We start from the raw sequence: 9,252 nt of genomic DNA, 5'->3' as shown, positions 1-9,252 counted from the left end.
GCACCTGTAATCCCAGCCACTTGGGAGGGTGAGGCATGGAGAATTGCTTGAACCTGTGAGGTGGAAGTTGCAATGAGCTGAGATCATGCCACTGCACTGCAGCCTGGGGAACAAGAGTGAGACTCCGTCTCTAAAAAGAAAAAAAAAGAGAAAAAGAAGGTGCATGCTGGAGATGAAGGAATGAGTTCTAAGACTCAGAGAGTGAGGGTAGGGGAGGGACAGGGGTTGGGGCTGCAGTGGGGTGCTAATTCAGCACCCAAACAGAAGAAGACTAGAGGAAAACAGGGCCCTTCCCCTCCAACTCCAACTGCTCCTCTGAGTCCCAGGCCACCTGATCCCTTGTCTGCCTACCTACTGACCTATCTCTGAATCCTGCTGGAATGCTGTTCCTCCTGATTTCTACTCTGCCTCAGACATTTCACTAACATCGCCACCCCCACTGCCCAGGGCCCACCACCCCCATTGCTCCCGACCATAGCCTGCCCCTACCCCAGAAGCCCCTGCTTCCAGACACGTGCCCTAGGTGACGTAAAGGGGACCTGGACATGCAGGTGAAGAGGGTGCTCTTCCGGTTCCTCCTGCTTAGGTATCCCAGTCGCCCAATCATAAGTGTGAGTAAACGTTGGACATGACACGGATTCTAATTCTCCAGCTGTTTCACACTGTGGCTTACCTAACAGTGTTTTTGTGGGGTCATCAATGGGGATTTGGTTCTCCCTGCTGACCAAGGACCTCAGCGCAGATTTCTTGAGCAGCCTAGAGAGGCTCTGGCCTCACCTGTCCACATCAAGTTCTGGGTCCTACCTGCCCTGCTTGGCCCAAACACAGCAAGGGTTACAGGAGGGAAATGGGAAAATAGTGACTTTATAATATCGGAAAGGAAGAATTTCATGGGCCAGTGGAACACAATAGAGGACCCAGAAATAAATCCATGCATTTACAGCCAACTCATTTTTCATCAAGCCATCAAAAACTTACCTTGGAGAAACAGACGGTGTCTTCAATAAGTGCTGCTGGGAAAATGAGATGTATCTATGTGTGAAAAATAAAACTAGACCCCTATGCTTCACCATATATAAAAGTAATTAATCAAAATTAATGAAAAACGTACATGTAAGAAACTACAGGCTGGGCACAGTGACTCACACCTGTAATCCCAGCCCAGGCCGAGGCGGGAGGATTGCCTGAGCTCAGGCATTTGAGACCAGCCTGGCCAACATGGCAAAACCCCGTCTCTACTAAAAATACAAAAATTAGCCAGGCGTGGTAGTGCACACCTGTAATCCCAGCTACTAGGGAGGGAGGTGGGAGAATTGCTTGAACCCAGGGGGTGGAGGTTGCAGTGAGCTGAGATCATGCCACTGCACTCCAGCCTGGGTGACAGAGACTCTGTCAAGAAAAAAAAAAAGAAAAAAAGAAAAGAAAAGAAAAGGAACTACAAAACTACTAGAAGATAACATTGGGGAAATGCTTTATAACACTTGTCTAGGCAAAGATTTCTTGAGTAAGACCTCAAAAACACAGGCAACCACAGCAAAAATTGATAAATAGGATTACATCAAGCTAAAAAGCTTTTGCACAGAAAAAAATTTTTAAATTAAAATTAAAAATAAAGTGGACCAGGCACAGTAGCTCATGCCTGTAATCCCAGCACTTTGGGAAGCCAAGGCAGGTAGATCATTTGAGGTCAGGAGTTCTAGACCAACCTGGCCAACATACTGAAACCCTGTCTCTACTAAAATACAAATAATTAGCTGGGGTTGGTGGTGGGTGCCTGTAATCCCCAGCTACTAGGGAGGCTGAGGCAGGAGAATCGCTTGAACCCTGGAGGCCAAGGTTGCAGTGAGCCGAGATCACACCACAGCACTCCAGCCTGGGCCCCAGAGTGAGACTCTGTCTAAAATAAATAAATAAACAAACAAAGTGAAGAGACAACCCACAGAATGGGAGAAAATTTTTGCAAACTATTCATCCATCAACGGATTAATACCCAGAATATATAAGAACTCAAAAACAAAAATCCCAAATAATCGCACTGAAAAATGGGCGAAGCCACGGCGCGCCCCGCCCCGCTGCCTCTGCGCACCTGGCCAACAGCTCCATGACGTGCCTGGGGCCCACGCCCGCTGCCCCGACCGCGGCGTCCAGCCCGGACGGCATGGACTCGGCCTCGCCCTGTGCCGCGGGCGGCCTGGACCCCCAGGACTCCGCGTGCTCCCGCCTCTCGTCCATCGTGTGACCCTGGCCAACCGTCCTGCGGGGCCCAGGCGGGCCGGGGGCGGGGCGTCATCCAGACCAAAGCCCTGTCATTGAGCTGCCCCGGCCGTCAGCCCCTCAAGGAGCCATAGGTAGCAGTAGTCGGACGGACGGGCCGGGACCGGGAGCAGTCCCCTCCGAGCCCCCGGCCGTACCCCCCTGATCGCCCTGCGCCCACCCCCATCGCCCCTGCCCCCAGCGGCGGCCTCGCGTGGGAGGGGACTCCCTTCACCTCGGTGCCTCAGTTTCCCCAGCTGTAAAATAGGGACGGGGCGACCCAGTAGCGGAGAGGAGCCGGCTGTGGAACCCCTCCCGCCCCCGGCCCTCTAGGTAACCCTCTGTCTGATGAGGATTGTTTTCTTTTTGTTTGTTTGTTTTTGTTTTTGTTTTTTTTGAGACGGAGCCTCGCTCTGTCGCCCAGGCTGGAGCGCAGTGGCAGGATCTCAGCTCACTGCAAGCTCCGCCTCCCGGGTTCACGCCATTCTCCTGCCTCAGCCTCCCGAGTAGCTGGGACTACAGGCGCCCGCCACCTCGCCCGGCTAGTTCTTTGTATTTTTCAGTAGAGAGGGCGTTTCACCATGTTAGCCAGGATGGTCTCGATCTCCTGACCTCGTGATCCGCCCGTCTCGGCCTCCCAAAGTGCTGGGATTACAGGCTTGAGCCACCGCGCCTGGCAGAGGATTGTTTTCTAAGTGCAATACTTGGCCCGCCGGCTTCCCGCTGCCCGCACCGCGCTCACTCAATAACCTGCACAGCCGCCGTCCACGCGCGTCCCGCGGTGACCTCAGGGAGCAGCACCCTGGCTCCCTCCAGCACCTGCACTGAGGGGCGGGCTGTCCTGGCTGCGCAGGGCGCGGGGGCGAGGCTGGGGTCCCACCGCCGTGATTAATGTACTGACGAGCAGAAGCAGCAGTGCCCCCATCATGGCCCCCACGCCCCACTAACCCCCACACCCCCATTCCGCGCAATAAAGGACAGCATTGGCCAAAAAAAAAAAAAAAAAAAAAAAAAAGACAAAAGATCTCAATAGCTATTTTCCAACAGAAGACATACAAGTGGCCAACAGGTATATGTAAACATGTTTAATATCACTAATCATCACAGAAATGCACATCAAAACCACAACAAAATTTCATCTAACCTCAATTAAAATGGCGACTATCAAAAAGTTAGAAAACAGCAAATGCTGACAAGGACACAGAGAAACAGGAGCACTCAAACACTCTTGGTGGGAATGTTTTTCGTTTGTTTGTTTGTTTGTTTGTTTGTTTGTTTGAGACGGAGTCTTGCTCTGTCGCCCATGCTGGGGTGCAGTGGGGAGATCTCAGTTCACTGCAACCTCCGCCTCCCGGGTTCAAGCGATTCTCCTGCCGCAGCCTCCCGAGTAGCTGTGACTACAGGCGTGTGCCACCACGCCCAGCTAATTTTTGTGTTTTTAGTAGAGATGGGGCTTCACCATTTTGGTCATGATGGTTTTGGTATCTTGACCTTGTTATCCACCTGCCTCAGCCTCCTAAAGTGCTGGGATTACTGGCGTGAGCCACCGTGCCTGGCCGGTGGGAATGTAAAATAGTTTGTCCACTATGGAAAACTGCATGGAGGTTCCTCAATAAGCTAAAAATAGAACTACCGTATCATTCAGCAATCACATTGCTGGGTATATGCCCACAAGAAAGAAACTCAGTCTATCAAAGACACATCTGCACTCCCATGTTTATTGCAACACTATTCACAACAGCCAAAATATGAAATCAACCTAAGTATCCATCAACAGATGAATGCACAAAGAAAATGTGGTACATATACACAAAAAGAAAGGATTTGCGAATATACTAAACGTCATTGAATTGTATGCCTTAAATGGGGAATTCACATGCTATGTGATATCTATTTCAATAAAGTTATTTTTAAAAAACTGAAGGGGTCAGACACAGTGGCTCATGCCTGTAATCACAGCACTTTAAGAGGCCGAGGCGGGTGGATCACGAGGTCAGGAGTTCAAGACCAGCCTGACCAAGATGGTGAAACCCTTTCTCTACTAAAAATACAAAAATTAGCAGGGTGTGGTGGCTCATGCCTGTAATCCCAGCTACTTGGGAGGCTGAGACAGAGAACTGCTTGAACCCAGCAGGCGGAGTTTTCAGTGAGCCAAGATCGCGCCACTGCAATCCAGCCTGGGCGACAGAAAAAGACTCAAAAAAATAAATAAATAAAATAAGGGGCCTGGCACCATGGCTCATGCCTGTAATTCCAGCACTTTGGGAGGCTGAAGTAGGTGGATCATCTGAGGTCAGGAGTTCGAGACCAGCCTGACCAACAGGGTGAAACCCCGTCTCTATTAAAAAGAAAAAAAATTAGGCACTACCACGGTGCACACTTGCAATCCCAGTTACTCATGAGGCTGAGGCAGGAGAATCGCTTGAACCTGGGAGGCGAAGGTTGCAGTAAGCTGAGATCACACCATTGCACTTCAGCCTGGGCAACAAGAACTATCACTTTGGGATTGTGATTTTTGAGATTTTAGATGTGAGGGATTTTGATCTTTCAGAATGTAACCTATTTTACAGTTGAGCAGACTGAGCCACAGCGAGTGAATGTGAACTGCCCAAGGTCTCACAGGTGGTGAGTGTTTGTAGTTGGAACCTGAACTAAGAAGGGAGACCACTACTACTCCTGCTGCCTCCTCCCCCCATCTTGCCTAGTTCACAAGATAGGAGGAAAGAGAGAAAGCAAAAAGTTAGAAAGAAACAAAAGTAAGATAAATAGCCAGACAACCTTGGCACCACCACCCGGCCTTAGGAGTTAAAAAAATAGTAATAATGACATCAACCCCTGATCTAAACTACTTGTGTTATCTGTAAATTCCAGACATTATATGAAAAAGCATTGCAGAACTTCATGTTCTGTTAGCTGATGCATGTAGCCTCCAGTCTCGTTCCCCATGCTTGCTCAATTTATCACGACCCTTTCACGTGGACCCATTAAAGTTGTAAGCCTTTAAAAAGGCCAAGAATTTCTTTTCCGGGGAGCTCGGCTCTTAAGACGCGAGTCTGCCGATGCTCCCGGCCGAATAAACTTCTTCCTTCTTTAATCCGGTGTCCGAGGTTTGTCCGCGCCTCGTCCTGCCACAGAACCAGGGTCTACCTTGGAAAGGGATTCCACACTGAGTCTCCTCCTAAGAAGCCTGCTCTCAGGGGTTTTGAGGAAATACATGGTCAGTCAACTGTGTCTTAGGAAATTGTTCCTCTCATGCTATTAGTACCTCTAATACATCAGTCAGGATAAACAAGATTATGATGCAGTAACAAGCAACCTCTATTCTCTCTTTTGTTTTTGTTTTGCTTTTTGGAGATAAGAGTCTTGCTCTGTTGCGCAGGCTGGAGTGCAGTGGCATGACCTTGGCTCACTGCAACCTCCACCTCCCAGTTCAAGCAATTTTCCTGCCTCAGCCTCCTGAGTAGCTGGGATTACAGGCATGTCCCACCACACCTGGCTAATTTTTGTATATTTAGTAGAGACAGGGTTTTGTTGTGTTAGCCAGGCTGGTCTTGAACTCCTGGCCTGAAGTGATCTGCCAGCCTTGGGCTCCCAAAGTGCTGGAATTACAGGCATGAGTCATCCTGCCCAGCATAACCCCCATTCTCCACAGAGAAATCGACTAAGTCAATTTCTCTCCCACAGGACACATCCACAGCAGCCTTGGATTAGTCTGCATTGGAAACATCCAGAGTCCTGTGGCACAAAGAAAAGAGACATGCCCAGCCACTTGCTGACTCTGAAAGTTTCTGCTAAAACATGACACAGGTTCCCCCCAGCCACATTTCACTGATCAAAGAAAGATGCCAACAAACATGGTAAATACTAATACAAGCCAGACAGCTAGAAGTTTTTGTTTCCTTTTGCTTTTCTTATTTTTCTTACCAAGATTCACTCTCTGACTTTCTTCCCTTTCAATAACCAGTCCATGGTTTCACTTTCTTTACTATAAGAAAATGCTGGCTGGGTGCAGTGGCTCACGCCTGTAATCCCAACACTTTGGGAGGCCAAGGTGAGTGGATCACCTGAGGTCAGGAGTTCAAGACCAGCTTGACCAACATGGTGGAACCCCCATCTCCAGTAATAAATAAATAAATAAATAAATAAATAAGTCAGGCATGGTGGGGCATGCCTGTAATCCTAGCTACTTGGGAGGCTGAGGCAGGAGAATTGCTGGAACCCAGGAGGCGGAGGTTGCAGTGAGCCTAGATCACGCCACTGCACTCCAGCCTGAGAAACAAGAGTGAAACTCCATCTCAAAAAAAAGGGGGGCCGGGTATGGTGGCTCACAACTGTAATCCCAACACTTTGGGAGGCTGAGGCGGGCGGATCATGAGGTCAAGAGATTGAGACCATCCTGGCCAACGTGGTGAAACCCTGTCCCTACTAAAAATACAAAAATTAGCAGGGGGTGGTGGCACGTGCCTGTAGTCCCGGCTACTCCAGTGGCTGAAGCAGGAGAATCGCTTGAACCAAGGAGACAAAGATGCAGTGAGGCGAGATCGCGCTACTGCCCTTCAGCCTGGGAGACAGAGGAGACTGCGTCTCAGAAAAAACGCTTTCTTCCATCTTACACAAGCCGGAATAAAAGAACATGTCATTTATTTTCCTGGTAGGAGATGTATGCCAAGATTGTACACCAGGTGGAGTCCAGTACCAGCTCTCTCTGCTTCCTGACATCTCCCAGAGTTCTAGGAATTTACTCTTGCACACTGGCTCTTTCATGTCTCTTGGACTTTGCCTACTGAGGTCTCTCTGCCTAACACGCCTTCTCTCCATGTCTCACCATTATCCTCCTGCTTTATTTTTATTGTTTGAGAAAGTGTCTGACTTTGCCACCCAGGCTGGAGTGCAGTGGCATGGTCACTGTTCACTGCAGCCTCAAATTCCTGGGAGTAAGAAATCCTCCCGTCTCAGCCTCCCAAGTAGGTATGCATCGCCGCACCCACCTAATTTTTTTGTGTGTCTGGTAGAAATGGGGTCTCCCTATGCTGCCCAGGCTGGTCTCAAACTCCTGGGCTCCAGTGATTCTCCCACCTAAGCCTCCCAAAGTGCTGAGATTACAGGTATGAGCCACCACGCACACCCAGACTCTCCATCTACTTTATTTTTGAGATAGTCTCCCTGAGCTCCAAGCTGGTGTGCAGTGGCACGATCTTGGGTTCACCACAACCTCTGCCTCCGGGGTTCAAGTGATTCTCCTGCCTCAGCTTCCAGAGTAGCTGGGATTACAGGCGTGCACCATTAAGCCCAGCTAATTTTTCTATTTTTAGTAGAGACGGAGTTTGCCATGTTGGTCAGGCTGGTCTCAAACTCCTGACCTCAAGAGATGCACCCACCTCAGCCTCTCAAAATGCTGAGATTACAGGCCCGAGCCACTGTGTCTGGAACTGGTGGGTTGTTGGTCTCCCTGACTTCAAGAATGAAGCCGCAGACGCTCGCGGTGAGTGTTACAGTTATTTAAAGATGGTGTGTGTGTCCCTAGTTTGTTCCTTTTGACGTTCAGACCTATTCAGAGTTTCTTCCTTCTGGTGGGTTTGCAGTCTGGCTGGCTTCAGGAGTGAAGCTACACACCTTCGGGTGAGTGTTACAGCTCAAAAAGGTGACACTGATCCAAAGAGTGATCAGCAGCAAAATTCACTGCAAAGAGCAAAAGAACAAGTAAATCACGGCATGCAAAGTGACCCAAACGAAATGCCACTCCTGGCGCCGGTGGCCTGCGTTTATTCTCTTATCTGGCCCCACCCACATCCTGCTGATTGGTCCCTTTTACAGAGATCAGATTGGTCCATTTTATAGAAAGCTGATTGATCTGTTTTACAGAGAGCTGATTGGTCCATTTTGACAGAGCGCTAATTGGAGCATTTACAAACCTTTAGCTGAACACAGAGCGCTGACGGGGGCTTTTACAGTCCTTTAGCTGGACACAAAAGTTCTCCAAGTCCCATACCCTGATTAGCTAGACACAGAGTGCTGATTGGTGCGTTTACAAACCTTTTGCTAGACACAGAGTGCTGATTGCTGCATTTACAAACCTTTAGCTACACACAGAATGCTGACTGGTGCGTTTACAAACCTTTAGGTAGACAGAAAAGTTCTCCAGGTCCCCACCTGACCCAGAAGCCCAGCCGGCTTCACCTCTCAATGGCACTTGCCGAGGGACTTTGCGGCACCTAGCCCGGGCACTCCGGCAGTCCAGAGGGAGCCCGTCCCCAGATCAAGCCCAGCAGGCGCCCGCCGGCCGCGCAGAGTGAGGGGCCCGCCGAGTCCGCGCCCACCCGGAACCTGCGCCGGCCGGCGAGCACCGCGCTCAGCCCCGGCTCCGGCTCGTGCCTCTCCCTCCACAACTCCCCAAGAGCAGAGGGATTCGGTTTCGGTCTCGGCAAGCCCCAGAGCGGGGCCCCCACAGCGCAGCGGCGGGCTGAAGGGCAGACGTCAAGCAGATGAGGAGCAGACGAGGAGCAGTCGTCGACCAGAGCAGACGTCGAGGCCAAGGAGGCCCCGAGAGCTAGCGAGAGCTGCTAGCACGTTGTCACCTCTCACCACCACGCCCTGCCACTGCGCCCAGCTACTCAAGGCAAGTATGGAGCCAACATACTTGACCATCTGCAGGGGTCCACCCTGGGTAGGGGAGTTATGACCACTGGCGTCGGAGGGAGCCCAGCTTATTGGCCCAACTCTGAGATAGACCCATTTCCCAGTGGGCATAGCACGCCAAGGCTTGTCACTCACAGCCTCTGCAACTCCAAGTCTTGGTATGCCTGAAACCCGTACTTTCCATGGGCAAGCCTTCATTGAGCACCTAGTGTGGGGCAGATAGGCCAGGGCTGAGCACACAAGAGGAAGGAGACCCAGACTTTGCCTTGAGGAGATCACGTTCAGGCAGGGACAGAATTACTCCAGAGTGTTGCAGACAAAGGGACCAAAGCCTCTGATTTTCTTTTTTCTTTTCTTTTCTTT

This window comes from Rhinopithecus roxellana, chromosome 20 (assembly GCF_007565055.1).
Source record: "Rhinopithecus roxellana isolate Shanxi Qingling chromosome 20, ASM756505v1, whole genome shotgun sequence".
Lineage (NCBI taxonomy): Eukaryota > Metazoa > Chordata > Mammalia > Primates > Cercopithecidae > Rhinopithecus > Rhinopithecus roxellana.
The sequence above is the reverse complement of the archived record's forward strand: the minus strand, read 5'-3'. Positions refer to the sequence as shown.